The sequence below is a fragment of the Carcharodon carcharias genome, chromosome 9 (assembly GCF_017639515.1).
Source record: "Carcharodon carcharias isolate sCarCar2 chromosome 9, sCarCar2.pri, whole genome shotgun sequence".
Lineage (NCBI taxonomy): Eukaryota > Metazoa > Chordata > Chondrichthyes > Lamniformes > Lamnidae > Carcharodon > Carcharodon carcharias.
Window position 1 is genome coordinate 61,054,135 of NC_054475.1, and position 20,093 is coordinate 61,074,227.

The window sequence follows — 20,093 nt, forward strand, 5'->3', positions numbered from 1 at the left end:
AGGGGGAGGGCCTGTCTGTGCTGTATCAGTCATGCACAGCATGGCCAGCAGGGCATGGTCAGTCCCTCACACATTAGGGTCTTGGGGGTTGGCGGCTTGATACTGGGCAGCAGGTGGCACAGTCACAGTTGGAGGAGGCATCTGCAGCTTGTACATGGGGAACTGGTAGGTAAGGTGGGGGGCAAGCGATGATCTCATGGAAGGGGGTCCTTGTAGGACACTATACTTAGGATCTCAAGATGGGGAGGGGTCAGGGTGACATGGCTCATGGGGACATGCACAGAAAATGGTTCGGGGAGGGCCGGGATGTCTACAAGAATAATGATGGGCTTAGGGTAAGAGGGGGAGGAAGGAGAGTGGTCGGAGGGAGGGAAATTTGAACATGATGTTCTTCCAGGACGAAAGGAGAGACTTAGATGGTGACAGGAAGGGGGGTGCTCTTTGGGGGTGTGGGGGTGGGGGGGGAGTTGGGGGGATGGGTTGGAAGCTGCTCTCACAATAGAAATGGAGCAGCACCATTTCAACAGCCAATGTAACGACACAGTTGAAAAATAAACTTGGAAAAAAATCACCAGGGCAGGGGTTTGAGGGCTTGGAAGAGGAGCCGACTACTCCACTTTTAGGCTGATTGGAGGGGCACTCTAATAATTACCGCTTCAGGACATGGAGAGCAAGGCTCAGCTGAGACATGTTAGGAAGACTCAAAATGTCAACTGAAAGATTTGGGCACCTGAACACATGGGGCAGCATTTTGCCCTTGGAGGGTGGGCTTGGCGGGCAGGAGCAGTCGGGAAGCCAACCACTGGCCATGATCGGCACCGGACCGCGACTTCATGCTGGCAGGCCAACGAAGGACCGCCCAGCGTGAAACACGAGGAGCGGTGCTCAGAGCTGCCTGTACAGGCTGGGAGAGTGGGGTGAGCGCAAACTTGTGTGTGAGTGCACACTTCATAATCTCCCTGAGGCACAGAGCTGCTTCAGGGACATGAAGCATTGTTAAAAAATAAAGAAAATGAAAATGTAATAAAACATGTCCCCTCATGTGACTCTGTGCATTAGCTTGCAAGACTCTGTCACATGAGCAGGGACATGCTATTAATTCAATTGTAAAACTTTTATTTTATTTGTATTTGATTTTGGAAACCTCATCCCACCTGTGGATGAGGTTTCCAAAAATATGCAAAGGCCGCTTGGCCTTTTCACCTGCCCGCCAATCATTAGGTTGGATAAGCAGTGAAAAATTTAATTTAATTGATTATTTAATGGCCTTAACAGGCCTTTTAATTGTCGGCAGGTGCGCTGCCAGCTCTGGTGCCCGCCCGCTAACCGAGCTATCATGCAACTGTACGTTGATGCAGGCGCACTCCAGCAGATCGGGCGCACACCCACTCGCCAAGCAAGATTTTCTGCCCGTGGTGTGCATTAGCTTGCAAGAATCCATTACAGCTTGGGGCCAAATGTTGATTGGGTTTGAATAACCATTTGTCCCTCCCATAGGAACGTGAATAGGTCAGAAGGATCAAACTGTAAAGGGTCAACAACTAAAGAGCATAAGCAAAATGCTCCAAAGACCCCGACACATTGCAGCTGAGAGGTTGAGTGTTTACACACCTCAGCAATTACAGTCATTACATTAGTGTAAGGCTGGGCTCTAGTCCACTCCAAAGGGGGCAGCCTGGCAGTGCCCTGACTCAGGCTCAGAGCGCCTTGCTGTACTCATCCAGATCCAACCCCCAATGTGCTGTCACTCCTGGGCTGGGGAGGGGTAAAGTCAGTTACCAGTGATCCTGTGCTACAACTGCAAGGGAGGATCTGGGGATGGGATACCTGGAACGAGGGCAGCCCAAGCGCTTCACAATGAATCCCTCACTTGGCAACAGAAGGTGATCATTGCAGGGTTATGTTCAATCATGTCTCTAATCACTCTCCCCACAGAGACAAGGAAGAGTGCAGAATGCTGGCAGCAGGCAATGCTGCCTTCTTCATGGTTTTCATACAACTGAGGAGACAAAGAAGGGTCCATCACTGTCAGGCAGGGCAAAGGGAAGAGGCTCACCTTGAGGAACATGGGCCAGAGAGGCCACATCAAAACCCAGGAACTGAGGAGGAACCAATTCCACAAAGGTGTGTGATGTGACACAGGGTGTACCGAAGATGCCTCTCATACTTGCAGGTGAGCGAGAGACAATGCGGTAGACACCTTCACTTGACAAGGGGTGTGGCTGTGCCACATTCTTCAGGAGGATCTGACACTGCACAGACTAGGAGGCCATCCAGTGCCATTGGCTCACTCAACTATTTTGCGATTGGCTCATTCCAGGGCTCCTAGAGACCTCTGTGGAATATCATAATCCTCCACTCGTAAATGCATCCAAGAGGTCACCGATGCACTATTCAGTAAGGCACACAATTACGTCTAGTTCTCCCTGGATGAGAACTGGCAGTAAGCAGTGGGATTAGTAGTGATATCCAGCTTCCCACAAGTTCAGGGTGCCATCGACTGCACACGTGTGGCTTTAGGAGCTCCCTGACAGCAGCCACTAGGATTCACCAATAGAAAAGGCTTCCACTCTCTCAACATGCAGCTGATTTGTAACCACCAAAAGCAGATTATGCAGGTCTGTGCGAGATATCCTGGGAGCTTGCATGACTCTTACATCTTGACCCAATCGCAGGTGCCATAGATCTTCGAGGCCCTCAGCGTATTCAGGGTTGGCTGATCAGTGATAAAGACATGGCTAATGATGCCTGTTCAGCAGCCACAGAGTGCTTCAGAGGAGAGGGACAATGCGGCTCATTCTGTGACATGCTCCTTGATTGAGCAGACCATTGGTAGGCTGAAGGTGCGTTTCTGATATCTGGACCAGTCTGGAGGCGTTTCCAGTACTCTCACCAGAGGGTGTCCCACATCATCGTGGTTTGCTGCACTCTACACAATCTGGTGTTCCAAAGGGTGGATGAGTTGCCCCACAGGGGGATGGAGGAGCTGCACATCTCCTTTGATGAGGACGCCAAAAGGGATGAGCTCAAAGAGGATGAGGATGTTGACACCCCACAGGAAGAGGCCATAGCATGGGCCAGATGTGCCCGTGAGACCCTTTTAAAGACAAGATTCCAGGGCGATGATGACGACTAGCTCATACGAGCCTCTTTCACCTGTGCCCTCCATGCAGGCTCGACATTAACACCTTCATTGTTATCCTCAACATCTCAATGAAGGAAATCAATCTCAGAATGACTAGTCACATCTTTGGAAGGCTAAGCAGCCTATGGAATATGTGGCTGTTCTGTAATGGGGTAACAACTCCATCAGGACTCAATCTGAAGCAAGGACACATGGTGCAGTCTTTCCAAGCATTGCTCCAACATTTCACTACCTACAGCCACCTTCAAGAGGCAGGAGCGCCACTGCAGACATCGATGCACCCTTGGCAGAATGCCTGGAGTGTTCCAAGATGCCTCAAGGAGGATAATCTTCAGACACTGGTTATCACCTGGCCGTTTGAAGACTGATCTGAATCTGGACAGTGGCATCTTTCAAAGGCCATCTCTCAGGCTTGTTTAATGTTCAGGCATCATCCTGATACTCAGCCCCCAGGATGACATCACTCTTCAGGATGCTGTGGTCTGTCACTCTGCAGCCTGGGTATGAGCCTGCGAGTCAGGTTACCTTTGTGTGCAGAAAGAGAGTTTCAGCTGCACCATTGTCTGATCATGGACAAGCATGGACCTAGCCTTCATCAGGAGCTTCCCAAGTTTATGTCTAGCATTGCCTTGGCATCTAGGAGAGACATGGCCCAGTCAGTCTTGATATAGAATTTAAGGATAACTTGGTACCTTCGTTAACATGAAAAAGCACTCAGGAAATGTACAGGAGCTTCGCTTTCACACCATTACAGATCTCCGCATTTTCATTCTAGCAGATTGTATGAGGAAGCCTAGGACTCGGACGATCAGAGAGCCATGCCGATTGCCCTTATGAGAGGTAGCACATGGATTATGTCAAGCCACACTAGCCAGACCTTCAGGTGCAAATTGGCATCCTCACATGTAATAGGCTAGCATCATGGGGGCAGGAACACACCCAAAACGTCACATAGTCATCGCCTTAGAGCAGATGTTTCAGGAGTCCCCAAGTGCAAACTAGGTCCATTGCTCTACATCATGCATTTGGAGAGTGGGAACGATTATAGGGGTAATGTTTAGCTGTAAGCACAGTCACAAGTTAATGCTGCAGGCCAGCAGGAAAGGCTAAGGACCCGACTACTACTTCAAATGTGAGTCACACTCAAACCTGACATAAAAAACTTTCCAAAATCTATACTCATGGGGCCACATTATATGATCTTCTGATGCCAGTCTTACAAGTAATTGCCCAACCACTATGTTCAACTAGGAACTGGCTTTGTTCATGTCGCTTCTGTGGACGTACAGGTGACTGACAGTACTGAGATTGAATGAGACACCGAAGACCTTAGAGACATGATGGGAGATAAATGAGGAGGGAAGGCACTACTTACTCTTGGATGACTGTGGAGCATTGCACTACATGCAAGAGCCATTCACTGGCTGTGACTCTGAGACAGCAAAGCAAAATATATTTATACATGTACAAAGTGTATACAGTGAGTGAACACCTGTGCCACCATTGTGCGCCCAATGCTTTTTAATTTTTCTAACCCTACCCCTACGGTTAGGTGCATCCCTGACATCCGCAGCGGTGGAGGGGCCTGCCTGCTGACTGCTACGCCCTGTTGTCTGATATGACCTTGGCAGGCGTCCTCTGGAGGCCCAAGACCTGGAGGTCCCCAGCCTGTTAAGGGGCTCCTGCTGTGGGGCAGGTGCACTATCCTTGGCTTGAGCAACTGGAGTTGCTGGGGTCACGGGCAGAAGGAATTTGGAGTGGCTGGACACCCTTGGGGAGTCCAGGGTTGATTCCCTCGGGTTGTCTGGCTGACACTCCTCCTCCCTGTAGGTGTCCAAAGGCTCCATCCTGACTCCTTGAGGACAAGGGGCACCTAGAGGGAGGTCATGGTGCCCCATTCCCCCTCTTGCTGAGCAATTAATGGATCCCACTCATGGCTACAGCGAAGATGTGCAGGTCTGAGCGCATATCCGGCACAAACTCCTGCATGAGGTTCTCCATGACGTCAGACTGAACGTGGATGGATTCCTCCGTCCTCCATTCTAACCTGCTGACGGCCTCTGACAGCCCTGCCTGCTGTTCCCTGCTGGTCTTTGGAGCTCCAACATTTCTCCAAGGGCCAATTCCAGAGACTCGTCATGGAACTTGGACTCAGCAGGGCCCTGGTCTCGAGCAGTCCTCTGAGTGTTGGAGACTATGGCTGTCACTGCCTCCGCCTGCTGTGGACATGCTCCAGATGGTGACCCTGAGCCTGCTCTAGAACCAGGTCCCACCAAGGTGTGTGTCTCTGCACTGGTGGATGGTGTAGGTGAACGCAGCGACAGGTCTTCATTAGATGGATCCTCAGCCTTCCTCATCTGAGGTGCTCTATGGGCTGGGGCTGATGGGCTGGCTGGTGGTTTCCCTCTGCCCTTTCTTGCTGGTGACAAGAAGAGAGAAGAGATCAACTAGACAATCACCTACATTAAAGAGCACTCAGAGTGTCCACGCGTGTCTGATGATTACTGGATGGACTCTCATTGGTTTGCTGGAGGATGCCACTCTCGCCTTCCACATTGGAATGCTCCCTGTCCTCTCCGCCCAGCTCAGGCACCTGCTCCTTATAGTGGGTGCGTGGTCTCAACTCTGGCTTCTCCCTGCAGTCAAGGATCTCTCCCTCTTGTTGTGGGCGATCTTGTCCTGCATGAAGACAGATGAATAGACTGTGAGCAGCACTGATGCAAGAGCAGATCATAAGTATCCATTCCTACTGTGTGCTTTTCTAAAAATTAATTCATGGGATGTGGGCGTCGCTGGCTGGGCCAGCATTTATTGCCCAGCCCTATCTGCCCTTGAGAAGGTGGTGGTGAGCTGCTTTCTTGTGCTGCTGCAATCCATGTGGCATAAATGCACCCACAGTCCTGTTCGGGAGGGAGTTCCAGGATTTTGACCCAGCGACAATGAAGGAAAGGTGATATATTTCCAAGTCAGGATGGTGAGTGGCTTGGAGGGGAACTTCTGGGCGGTTGGGTTCCCATGTATCTGCTGCCCTTGTCCTTCTAGATGATAATGGTCATGGGTTTGGAAGGTGCTGTCTAAGGAGCCTTGGTGTGTTTCTGCAGTGCATCTTATAGATGGTACATATTGCTGCGTCAGTGGTGGAGGGAGTAAATGTTTGTGGATGGGGTGCCATTCAAGCGGGCTGCTTTGTTCTGGATGGTGTCAAGCTTCTTGAGTGTTGTTGGAGCTGCACTCATCCAGGCAACTGGGGAGTATTCCATCACACTCCTGACTTGTGCCTTGTAGATGGTGGACAGGTTTTGGGGAGTCAGAAGGTGAGTTACTCGCTGCAGGATTCCTAGCCTTTGACCTTAATGTAGCCATAATGTTTATATGACTAGTCCAGTTCAGTTTCTGATCAATGGTAACCTCCACAATGTTGTTAGTGGGGGGATTCAGCGATGGTAATGCCATTGAATATCAGGGGGAGATGGTTAGATTATCTTATGTTGGAGATGGTCATTGCCTGGCACTTGTGTGGTGTGAATGTTACTTGCCACTTGTCAGCCAAAACCTGGATATTATCCAGGTCTTGCTGCATTTGGGCATGGACTGCTTCAGTATCTGAGGAGTCATGAATGGTGCTGAACATTGTGCAATCATCAGTGAACATTCCCACTTCTGACCTTATGATGGAAGGAAGGTCATTGGTGAAGTAGCTGAAGATGGTTGGGCTGAGGATACTACCCTGAGGAACTCCTGCAATGATGTCCTGAAGCTGAGATGATTGACCTTCAACAACCACAACCATCTTCCTTTGTGCTAGGCATGATTCCAACCAGTGGAGAGTTTCCCCCCTAACCGCCATTGACTCCAGTTGTGCTAGGGCTCCTTGATGCCACACTCGGGCAAATGCTGCCTTGATGTCAAGGGCAGTCACTCTCACCTAACCTCTGGAGTTCAGATTTCTTTTCTATGTTTGGAACAAGGCCGCAATGAGCTCAGGAGTCGAGGGGCCCTGGTGGAACCCAAACTGAGCATCAGTGAGCAGGTTATTGCTAAGCAAGTGTTGCTTGATAGCACTGTTGATGACCTCTTCCATCACTTTACCGATGATTGAGAGTAGACTAATGGGGTGGTAATTTTCTGGGTTGGATTTGTCCTGCTTTTTGTGCACAGGACATACCTAAGCAATTTTCCATATTTCTGGGTGGATCCCAGTGTTGTAGCTGCACTGGAACAGCTTGGCTAGGCACACAGCAAGTTCTGGAGCACAAATCTTCAGTACCATTGCTGGAATATTGTCAGGGCCCATAGCCTTTGCAGTATCCAATGCCATCTCTTGATAACACGTGGAGTGAATCGAATTGGCTGAAGACTGGTATCTGTGATGCTGGGGACCTCTGGAGGAGGCCATGATGGATCATCTGCTCAGCATTTCAGGCTTCAGCCTTATCTTTTACACTGGTGTGTTGGGCTCCCCCATCATTGAGGATGGGGATATTTGTGGGTCCTCCTTCTTCAGTGAGTTGTTTAATTGTCCACTACCATTCATGAGTGGATGTGGCAGGACTGCAGAGCTTAGATCTGACCGGTTGGCTGTGGAATCGCATAGCTCTGCTTATGCTGTTTGGCACTCAAGTAGTCCTGTGTTTTAGCTTCACCTGGTTGACACCTCAGTTTTAGGTATGACTGGTGCTGCTCCTGGCCTGCCCTCCTGCACTCTTCATTGAACCAGGGTTGATCTCCTAGCTTAGTGGTAGTGGTAGAGTGGGGGATATGGTGGGCCATGAGGTTAAAGATTATGGTTGAGTACAATTCTGCTGCTGCTGATGGCTCACAGCACCTTATGGTTGCCCAATGTCGAGTTGCTAGGTCTGTTTGAAATCTTTCCCATTTAGCACGGTGGCAGTGTCACACAACATGATGGAGGGTATCCTCAATGTGAAGATGGGACTTCGTCTGCACAAGGACTGTATATGGCCTCTCCTACTGTTACTGTCATGGACAAATGCATCTGCGGCAAGCAGGTTGGTGAGGATGAGGTCAAGTATGTTTCTCCCTCTTGTTGGTTCCCTCACCACCTGCCGCAGAGTCCTTTATGATTTAGCCAGCTCAGTCTGTGGAGGTGCTACCGAGCCACTCTGGTGATGGATATTGAAGTCCCCCTCCCTCAGTGCTTCCTCTAAGTGATGTTCAACATGGAAGAGAACTGATTCATCAGCTGAGGCAGTTGGAGGGTGGGGGGAGCAGGGCAGTCTGTGGTCATTAACAGGAGGTTTCCTTGCCCATATTTGACCTGATGCCATGAGACTTCATGGGATCTGGAGTCAATGTTGAGGACTCCGCGGGTAACTCCCTCCTGACTCTATACCACTGATGTCATTTCCAATGCCTAGGTCAATGCTGGCGGTCCATCCAGTTGCGTTCCTTATTGACTTGTTAGTGGTTTGATACAACTGAGTGGTTTGCCAGGCCATTTCAGAGGGCAGTCCACCAAATTAAACATTCACTTACTCCACCACTGATGCACGGTGGCAGCAATGTGTGCCATCTAGAAGATGCACTACTGCAATTTAACAAGGCTGTTTCAACAGCACATTCCAAACCCTAAACCTCTACCAGCTAGAAGACAAGAGCAGCAGATGCACAGGAACTCCACCACCTGCAAGTTCCCCTTGAAGTCACACACCATCCTGACTTGGGAATATATTATATCAAAATCTTAGAACTCTGTTCCTAACAACACTGTGGATGCATCAACATTTGTAGGCCAGACCAGGTAAGGATGCCAGATTTCCTTCCTAAATGGCATTAGTGAACCAGATGGGTTTTACGACAATTGACAATGGTTTCACAGATATCATTAGTCTTTTTAATTCCAGATTTTTTTTATTGAATTCAAACTCACCATCTACCATTGTGGGACTTGAATTCAGGTCCCCAGAGCAGTACCCTGGTTCTCTGGGTTACTAGTCCAGTGACAAAACCACTGTACCACCGCCTTCCCTGAGTGTTCATATATAAGGCCTGAAGAAGTGACATATGCAGGATGTTACAGGAGATTATAATGTTAAAGTGTGTGTGAGACAATTAGTGGTGATATCCCTTCTGCTGGTAGTGTGTGAGATCCCTGTGGACTGTAACTCTTTGAATGCCTGATAGCCTTATGAGAATGTGAGTTGGGAGTGAGGAGAATGTTGACTTACCCTGCTGGAACACATGGAAGAGCTTCATCCTCTTCCTGCACTGCAGGTCATTCCTTTTCTGAGCTCCACAGGCACTGACCTCCCTGGTGATCTCCTCTCAAGCCAGTGTGGTGAGGTTGCTGGACCTTCTGCTGCCATCTCTGGGATAGAGGACCTCCTGCCAGTCCTGAATTGCCTGAAGGAGTCTCTCCAGGCTGAATTTGGGGACAAAGGGCTAACTTCTTCCCGGGGCCATCATTCGCCACAAGAGAGCAAATGTGTGTATGGGTGCTGTTTAAATATGGCGGCCGGAACGCTACCCCATGAGGTAGTGGCATGGTGATCGTATTCCAGCCTGGTCTGCCACAAGGATCAACAAACTGCTTGTTTACGTATAATTACATTGTGTGGCAACACCTGCCCTGCCACACAGGGGGAAACATGCCTACTTCCCTGCCCACCACTGCACTTAGTCTGAAGAATAGGAAATTCTGCCCAGAGTCTCACTGTCACCCCTTGACATTCAAGTCAATTACCATCACTGAATTCCCACCATCAACATCCTGGAGGTTACCACTAACCAGAAAATTAACTGAATCAGTGACATAAATACAAGAGCAGGAGAGCAGGTCAAAGATTGGGAATTCTGAAGTGAGTAATTCACCTCCTGGCTGCTCAAAGTCTGCCCATCATCCACAAGGCACAATTCAGGAGTGTGATGGAATACTCCCCACTTGCCTGGATGAGTGCAGCTCCAACAACACAAAAAGCTTGACACCATCCAGGACAAAGCAGCCCGCTTGATTGGCACTCCATCCATCAACTCAAGCATTCACTTACTCCACCACTGATGCACGGTGGCAGCAATGTGTGCCATCTAGAAGATGCACTACAGCAATTTAACAAGGCTGTTTCAGCAGCACGTTCCAAACCCTAAACCTCAACAGCTAGAAGACAAGGGCAACAGATGCATGGGAACACCACCACCTGCAAGTTCCCCTTGAAGTTACACACCATCCTGACGTGGGAATATATTATATCAAAATCTTAGAACTCTGTCCCTAACAACACTGTGGATGTATCAACGACATCACATAGACTGCAGGAATTTAAGAAGGCAGCTCATTGATGTTGTGGTATCTTTGACAAATGGACCACAGGAGGCTCAGTCTTGGTTGTTTTTTACAATCTAAGTCTCCAGTCTGACTCCTAGGACACCTAATCTATCGTATTTGCCTTCCTGTATGTCCAGCCTGGTTCCTTGCTGATGATCACAGGCCCTGAGAGTGTACAAGGTTCATGTGATGCTTTTTAACTGTTTATGTACTTGCAGGCACTGGCTGCTTGGAGATTCTAACTGTATCATTCCCTTACAATGAATTCTTACTGTACCCCATATATTCCCCCTAACACTAATAATTAGGGAAGGGCAATATATGCTAGAATAATCATGTCCCAGAATGAGTAAAAAAATTGCCTTGATCACCAAGTAGTAATTACCCTCATTGTCCTGGTGTGTCCACCCTCACCCTCCTGGTTCCTCCACCCTCACTCACCTGGTGCCTTCATGGCCCCAAGACCTTGACCCTCAATCCCTGACACCTTCACCCTACTGTATCCTCTCTCTATCAATAGTCTCCCCTCCCTATATCCATACTGCACCCTTTCTTTATTCACTTTCCATACCGTCCCCCTTCTCTCTCTATTCATATGGTCCCCACCCTCAATAGGAGACTGAGAGCTTGCTCTGGGCAGACAGCAGTGGAAGAAATGTGATATCTCCTGTGAGGCACAGGAGACAATAACTAATTTCATCAATGCTCTTGAATAGGACACAAGGAGAACTTGGGAAGCTTGAAGAAAAGTGTGACACTGAGCAGGTATTGGACAGGTTGAATTATGAAGCAAAGCTGAAAAAGCTTGTACTTCTTCACCTTGAAAGGATGCAGCTGGGAGATGATGTAATATTTGATGGTATGTGTTTTATGTTGAAAGACAGCAGTGCTTTTTCATTGTAGGTCTTTACTGAACTGATGTAAAATGTCTACTAATAGAAACACTGCCTCAGGGTAGAGGTCACATAACTACACCAAGCTAGATAGGACATGTAGTACTGTTGCATTTCAAAACCCAAAGATCATTCTTTTCATAATGGGCAAAAGACAAAAACACCCTCCTTTTCTTAATGAACATAAAACAAATTTGCATGCACGATCATGTGTAACTGTGAATCACCCAAGTTACCCACTATACGCTCACTGTTCTCTTGCATTAACAACTGTTTGTTCTACTAGTCAGTCTCTGCACCTGCATTGCATACATAGTCTTTAAGTCATGCAGGTCTCGTAATTGTATGTTTGCGCTTTGTCATTGGCTATTCGTCTGGATGATGTTCCTTGTCCGGAGAAAGTGTCATTCCCGTGGCACTTGTGCTCTGGTAACTGTTGTTGTTCCGTTGCTGTTGTTGGGGACCCATGGATCTCTGGGATTGATGGCAGTTCTATACTCAGTACAGCTGGTAAGATCCTTTTTTCCTGACCTGCTGACTGCAGTGAAGGAACAGCTTTGTGAGTTGTTTGGATTTGCCTGCAGTTGTGCCGGTATATTTGGTTGTTCACTTCCACTGCATATGATCAAGGTGACAATTTCTCTGTGCATGTCCCAAATTTCCATGTGGGTTGACTCCTGTTGAGAGCACTGAAGGTTTGTATCCTGACTCACTCTTCAATGTTCAGCTCTGGCAATGGTTTGGCGGTCTTGTCAAAATAAAATTTGACTTTCTGCCGTTTCACCTTGATGTTTTCACTCACACCTTTTACTACTTCTGGTTTCAGTAGCTTTTTTGCTATTGGAAGAGTAGTTTGTGCGCAGCATGACATTAGCCTTTGGACTGGACTACTTTCCACGCTTTCAGCTGATGTGTTTCCTCCACTCGAGGATTGTTTGTATACTTCTGTGCTAGATTTGCTTGATTTCTTGATGATTCCTTTGGCGATTTTCACTGTACCTCAGCCTTTCTGTTCAATGGGGATAGTGCGGAGATGATGTACAGTCTTGAATTTCCCAATCCTTTGTGAAGCAGCTGAATTCTTCACTTGTGAACCGAGGGCCATTGTCACTCATCACAATGTCTAGAATGCTGGAATGACTGAAGTGTGCTTTCAGGCATTCTATTATTTCTACTGTTGTCATTGAAATCAGCTGGCCTAACTCCCAGCAGTCAGAATAGTAGTCTATTAGTCTAGTAATAGAACCAAACAGACAGTAGGGGAGGAGCCTCAGTCTTTGCAATTGTCTGATGAAGGGTCATACGGACTTGAAATGTTGGCTGTATCCCTCTCAGCAGATGCTGTCAGACCTGCTGAGTTTTTCCAGGTATTTTTGTTTTTGTTCTAGATTTCCAGCATCCGCAGTATTTTGCTTTTATCTTTGCAATTGTCAAACTTGTTTGAGATGCTCGCAACCTGTATGGATGAAAATGAAGTTTGCAAGGTGGATGAGCTGGCTGGCCATGGCATTGTGGTACAGGAAGCCGTTTAAGCTGGGGAAGCAAAAAGGAATGTAGTGGTAGCATGGGATAGTATAGTGATGGGGATTGACACTGTTATCTGCAGCAAAGAGCGAGAGTCCAGACAGCTATGTTGCCTGCCCAGTGCCAGGATTCGGGACATCTGCTCAGGGCTGCAGAGGAACTTGCAGTGGGAGGGGGTGGGTCCAGTTGTTGTGGTCCATGTAGGTACCAGTAACATAGGTAGAACTAGGAAAGAGATTCTGTAAAGTCGGTAAGAGGAGCTAGGTACCAAATTAAGAAGCAGAACCTCAAGGATAATAATCTCTGGATTATTATCTGAGCTACGTGCAAATTGGCATAGGGCAAATAACGTTAGAGAGATGAATGCATGGCTCAAAGACTGGTGTGGGAGAAGTGGGTTTCTGTATGTGGGGCACTAGTATCAGTACTGAGAAAAGTGGGGGCTGTACCGTTGGGAAGGTTTACACCTGAACTGTGCTGGGACAAGTGTCCTTGCAAATCACGTAACTAAGGAAGTAGAGAGGGCTTTAAACTAAACAAGAGGGATGAGGGATCAAGCTTGGGTAGAGGTAGCAATTCAAGGTGTAGAGTCAAGACAGGAGAGCAATATAGTCAGAGAATGGCAGGAAGGGACAGAGAGAAAAACCCTAAGAATACATCAACAGTCAAGACTAGATGTTACAAAGATAACAAAAAGACAAAACTGAAGGCTCTCTATCTGAATGCATGTAGTATTCATAAAAAGGTAAATGAATTGATGGCCCACATCAAAGTAAATAAATATGATCTAATAGCAATTACGGAGATGTGGCTGACGACAAAGACCTCAATATTGAGGGGTACATGACATTCAAGAAGAATAAGTAAGTAAGTTTGCAGATGACACTAAGGTTGGAGGAGTTGCAGATAGTGAAGAGGATTGTCAAAGGATACAACGGGATATAGATCGGTTGGAGACTTGGGCGGAGAAATGGCAAATGGAGTTTAATGTGGATAAATCCAAGGTAATGCATTTTGGAAGGTCTAATACAAGTAGGAATTATACAGTAAATTGCAGAACCCTTAAGTGCATCAACGGGCAGAGGGATCTGGGTGTACAGGTCCACAGGTCACTGAGAGTGGCAACACAGGTGGATAAGGTAGTCAAGAAGGCATATGGCATGTTTGCCTTCATCAGCAGGGGTATTGAGTATAAAAGCTGGGAAGTCATGCTGCAGCTGTATAGAACCTTGGTTAGGCCACATTTGGAATATTGCATGCAATTCTGGTCGCCATATTACCAGAAGGATATGGAGGCATTGGAGAGGGTGCAGAGGAGGTTTACCAGGATGCTGCCTGGTCTGGAGGTTATTAGCCATGAGGAGAGGTTGGAGAAACTCGGATTGTTCTCACTAGAGCGACAGGGATTGAGGGGTGATTTGATAGAAGTTTACAAAATTATGAGTGGCATGGACAGAGTAGATAGTCAGAAGCTTTTTCCCAGGGTGGAAGAGTCAATTACTAGGGGACATAGATTTAAGGTGAGAGGAGAAAACTTTAGAGGAGATGTGCGGGGCAAGTTTTTTACGCAGAGGGTAGTAAGTATCTGGAATTCGCTGCCAGAGGAGGTAGTGGAAGCAGGTATGATAGTGGTGTTTAAGAGGCAGCTTGACATATACAAGAATAGGATGGGAATAGAGGGATACGGACCCCGGAAGTGCAAAATGTTTTAGTTTGACAGGCAATATGATTGGCGCAGGCTTGGGCTTGGAAAGATGAAGGGCCTGTTCCTGTGCTGTACTTTTCTTTGTTCTTTGTTCTAATAGGAAGCCAGGTAAATGTTGGGGGGGGGCGGGTAGCACTGTTAATCAAAGAGGACATTGGTGCAATGGTTAGAGGTGAACTTGGTTCAGGAGATCAGGATATAGAATCGGTTTGTGTGGATATGAGGTTTAGTAGGGGAAAAAAGTCATTAGTGAGAGTGGTCTACAGGCCCCCTAACAGTAGCCACAGTGTAGGACAAAGTATTCAAGAGAAAATACTGTGTGCTTGTGATAAAGGAATGGCAATAATCTACACATAAATCTACACATAAACTGGAAAAATCAGATAGTAACCTAGATGAGGAGTTCTTAGAATGCTTTCAAGATAGTTTCTTAGAGCAGCATGTTCTGGAACCAACCAGAGAGCAGGTTATATTAGACTTGGTATTGTGTAATGTGACAGGATTAATTAATGACCTCAGAGTAAAGGCACTCCTAGGTAGCAGCGACCACAATATGATTGAATTTTACATCCAGTTTGAAGTGGAGAAGAACAGGTCTAAGACTAATATCTTAAACTTAAATAAGGGCAACTATGGGGATGAAAGCTGAGCTAGCTGAAGTGAAATGGGAAACTAAGATAGATCAATCGAGAAACAGTGGCAGACCTTTAAGGAGATGTTTCAGAGTATTCAGAATAAGTGCATTCCTACTATAAAGGAAAATTCTAAGGGGAGGACCCACCATCTGTGGTTAACTAAAGATGTTAAGGAAAATATCAAACTTAAGGAAAAAGCATAAACTCCGCAAAGATGAGTGGCAGGACAGATGATTGGACAGAATATAAAGAATGGCAGAGAATGACTAAAAGGATAATCAGGAGAAAGAAATTAGTGTGAGAGGAAGCTAGCTAGAAATGTAAAAACGGATAGCAAGAGTTTCTATAGGTAATTAAAAAAGGTAAAGAGTAAGTAAAGTGAGTGTTGGTCCTCTAGAGAGTGACAATGGAGAGTTAATAGTAGATAATAAGGAAATGGCGGAAGAAATGAACAAATATTTTGCATCTGTGTTCACTATAGTGGATAAAAAAAACATTCCAGTAATAGCTGCAAATCAGGAGGTGAATGGGAGAAACGAACTCGGTGAAATTGAAATCACTAGAGAAATGGTACTGAGCAAATTGATGGAGCTGCAGGCTGACAAGTCTCCAGGTCCCGATGGACTACATACTAGGGTCTTAAAAGAGGAGGCTAATGAAGTAGTCGATGCGCTGGTGTTAATTTTCTAAAATTCGCTAGATTCTGAAAGGTTCCATCAGATTGGAAAGCAGCAAAGATAACTCCTCAATTCAAGAAGGGAGGGAGGCAGACAACAGGAACCTATAGGCCTGTTAGCTTGACATCTGTTAAGGGGAAGTTATTAGAATTGATCATTAAGGAGGTTATAGCTGGGCACTTAGAAGAGTTCAAGAGTCTGCATGGTTTTGTGAAAGGAAAAACATGTTTAACCAATTTATTGGAGTTTTTATGAAGGAGTAACATGCGCAGTGGATAAAGGGGAGCTGTAGGCATACTGTACTTGGATTTCCAGAAGGCATTTGATAAGGTGCCACATCAAAGATTATTACAGAAAATAAAAGTGCATGAGTAGGGGGTAACATATTAGCATGGATAGAAGATTGGCTAGCTGGCAGAAAGCAGAGCGTGTGTATAAATGTGTCTTTTTCTGGTGGCAGGATATGACGAGTGAAATTCCACAGGGGTCTGTGCTGGGGCCTCAACTTTTTACAATTTATATCAATGACTAAGATGAGGGGAGTGAAGACATGGTGGCTAAATTTGCAGATATTGCAAAGATAGTTAGGAAAGTATATTGTGAAGAGGAGGTTGCAGATGGATATAAATAGGTTGAATGAGTGGGCAAAGATCTGGCAAATGGAGTTTAATGTGGGAAAATGTGAAGTTGTTTACTATGGCAGGAAGAACAAAAAAGCAGAGTATTACTTAAATGGAGAACGGCTGCAGAATTCTGAGGTGCAGAGGGATCAAGGTGTTCTAGTACATGAGTCACAAAAAGTTAGTATGTAGGTACAGTAAATAATCAAGAAGGCTAATAGAATGCAATCCTTTATTATGAGAGAGATTGACCATAAAAGTAAGGATTTTATGCTTCAGTTATATAGGGCATTGGTGAGACCTCACCTTGAATACTGTGTGCAATTTTGGTCTCATTATTTAAGGAAGGATGTAAATGCATTGGAAACGGTTCAAAGGAGGTTTACTAGATTGATACCTGGTATGAGTGGGTTGTCTTATGAGGAAAGGTTGGACAGACTGGGCTTGTTTCCACTGGAGTTTGGAAGAGTGAGAGATGATTTGATTGAAGTATACGAGATCCTGAACGGCCTTGACAAGGTGTACATCGAAAGGATGTTTCCTCATGTGGGTGAGTCCAGAACTATGGGGCACTGTTTTAAAATTAGGGGTCGCCCTTTTGGAACAGAGATGAGGAGAAAGTTTTTCTTTCAGAGGGTTGTGCGACTTTGGAGGATCAGCCATGATCTTATTGAATGATGGAGCAGGCTCTAGGGACCGAATGGTCTACTCCTGTTCCTATTTCTTATGTACTTATGATCATAAAATGACAAGGTAAGCAGTTCCTGCCTGAGGTCTGCTCTGCTATACATGCGCTCTAACTGAGGGTTTACAAGCTTTACAATTCTACTCATGTATATCACTTTTCTGAGCCTAAGTTTCTTCTTTTGCAGCAGACTTTCTCTCACTGAGGGGTACTGTATGCCTAAGAGAATTCTTTCTTTGGTCAGATCATCTTTTAGCTGCCTAAATTCACATGATTCTGCAAGTTGTATTACTGCAGTCACATATTGTTCAATGGTTTCCTTTTCGCCTTGAGCTCTAATGTTGAATACATAGCATTCATAAGTAACGTTCACTCGGGACTCAAAATGTGTATTCAAGGCGTTCAAAATCCATGTCTGTTTCCTTTGCTTGTCGGATAGATTTAGGGTGGAATACAATTTGCAGCAGTCCCTCCCCAGCAGTGTTAGAAGTGTGGCTACTCTTATCGGTTCTGGCTTGTTAATTAAATTTGTTTCAAGCTCGTAGTTTTGCCATTGTAAGTGGAAAAACTGCCAGTTCTGCCAAATATCGGCTTCATTTTGACAGAAGCTGGAGTGGAAAGTAAACAACCATGTTAACTGACTCGGTATTTTACTTGCAGCCTTTAGTTTGTGTTCGCTTTTCTTTGCCCTTTTTCAGCAGCTTTTAGAAGATTTGCACATTTGTGTGTGTCTTTCTGACCGATGGCTTCTTTGCAGAAGCTTCAGGGTTTCAAAAATATTATTTTACCTCCACTTACAACACCATGTTTCATTTTGAAAGACAACAGTGCTTTCTCATTGTAGGTCTTTATTGAACTGATGTAAAATGTCTGCTTACAGAGACACTGCCCTATGGCAGAAGTCACATGACTATAGCAAGCCAAATAGGACATGTAGTATAGTTGCATTGCAAAACCCAAACGGTATGGATCAGAGTTAACTGTAACAGTTAGGCAAGGGCCACAGGTTTCTATTGGAAAAAAGGACAGTTTCAGTGTATAAGTTAGGAGATGATGAACGAACTGCCAGATTGAGTAGAGAAAGTGAACATCCTACAATTATTGAAAAACAATTGGATCTGCAATGGGACTTCTGTAGGGTCACTCTTATCAGAGTTCTTTCAGTTGTGGCTCAGTTGGTAGCACTCACTTCTGAATTACAAAATTCTGGGTTCAAGAACCACTCCAGGGCTTGAGTACAAAAATCAAGACTGACACTCCAATGCAATATTGAGGGAATGCTCCATTGTTATAGGTGCAATCTTTTGGATGAGATGATAAATGAAGGCCTCTTCTGCCTGCTCTGGTGGACGTAAAAGATCCCTTGGCACTATTTCTAAGAGCGGGCAAGTTATCCCTGGTGTCTGGTTATTATCACACTGCTATTTGTAGGAGCTTGCTGTGCACTAAAATTGGCTGCTGCATTTCCTGTGTTAAAATGGTGGTTACACTTCCAAAAAAGTACTTCATTGACAATAAAGCACTTTGAGATGTCCTGTGACTGTGAAAAGTGCTACACTAAATGCAAGTTTTTCTTTCAGTCAACAACAACTTATATTTATAAAGTGCCTTTTATACAATGAAACATCCCAAGCTGCTTCACAGGATCATAATTAAAACAAAGTATGACACTGAGCCACATAAGGAGGTACCAGGTCAGACGTCCAAAAGCTTGGTCAAAGAGGTATGTTTTAAGGAGTGTCTTAAAGGAGGAAAGAGAAGTGGAGAGGTGTATGGGGAATATTCCAGAACTTGGGGCCTAAGCAACTGAAGGCAGGGCCACCAGTGGTGGAGAAATTAAACTGGGGATGCACAAGAGGACAGAATTAGAAGAGCGCAGATATCTCAGAGCGTTGTGGATCTGGACGAGATTACAGGGATGGGGAAGGGCAAGGTCATGGAGAATTTTAAAATTAAGCCATTGCTTGACTAGGAGCCAATGTAGGTCAGCGAGCACAGGGGTGATAGAGAAATGGAACTCGCTGCAAGTCAAGACAAGGGCAGCTGACTTTGGGGTGACCTTAAGTTTATGGAGGATAGAATTTCGGAGACCAGTCAGGAGTGTGTTGGAATTGTCAAGTCTAAGAGGCATGAATAAAGGTTTCATCAGCAGTTGAACCGAGACACTCTGTACAGCTGGCTGAAGCTTAGTGATATTTTATCTTGCGAACATTCAGTATCAAGCTCCTGGCTTTAAATCATTTCTTCTGGACAAGAAAAACAAACTTGGAGGGGATTTACTCACAAACCACCTTGAATTATTTGAAGGCAAGCATATTATGGGCTGAATGGCCGACCTCTGCTCCTACGCCTGATGGTCCCACAATGGCAGATGGTGAAATTTGAATTCAATAAAAATCTGGAATTAAAAGTCTGATGATGACCGTGAAACCATTGCCGATTGTCATTAAAAATCCATTTGTTTCACTAATGTCCTTTAGGGAAGGAAATCTGCCATCCTTATCTGGCCTGGCCAAATGTGACTCTAGGCCCACAGCAATGTGGTTGACTCTTAAATGCCCTCTGAAATGGCTGAGCAAGCCATTCAGATGTATCAAACTGCTCATCGAAAATCAAAAAGGAATGAAACTAGATGGGCCATCCGGCATTGACCTAGACACCGGAAATAACAACGGCAAACTCAACCCTGTCAACACTGCAAAATCTGGGGGCTTGTGCCAAAATTGGGAGAGCTATCTCACAGAATTGTCAAGCAACAGCCTGAAATAGTCATCCTCATGGAATCATACCTTACAGATAATGTCCCAGACACCATCATCACCATCCCTGGGTATGACCTGTCCCACTGACAGGACAGTCCCAGCAGAGGTGGCAGCACAGTGGTATAAGTTGGGAGGGAATTGCCCTGGGAGTCCTCAACATCGACT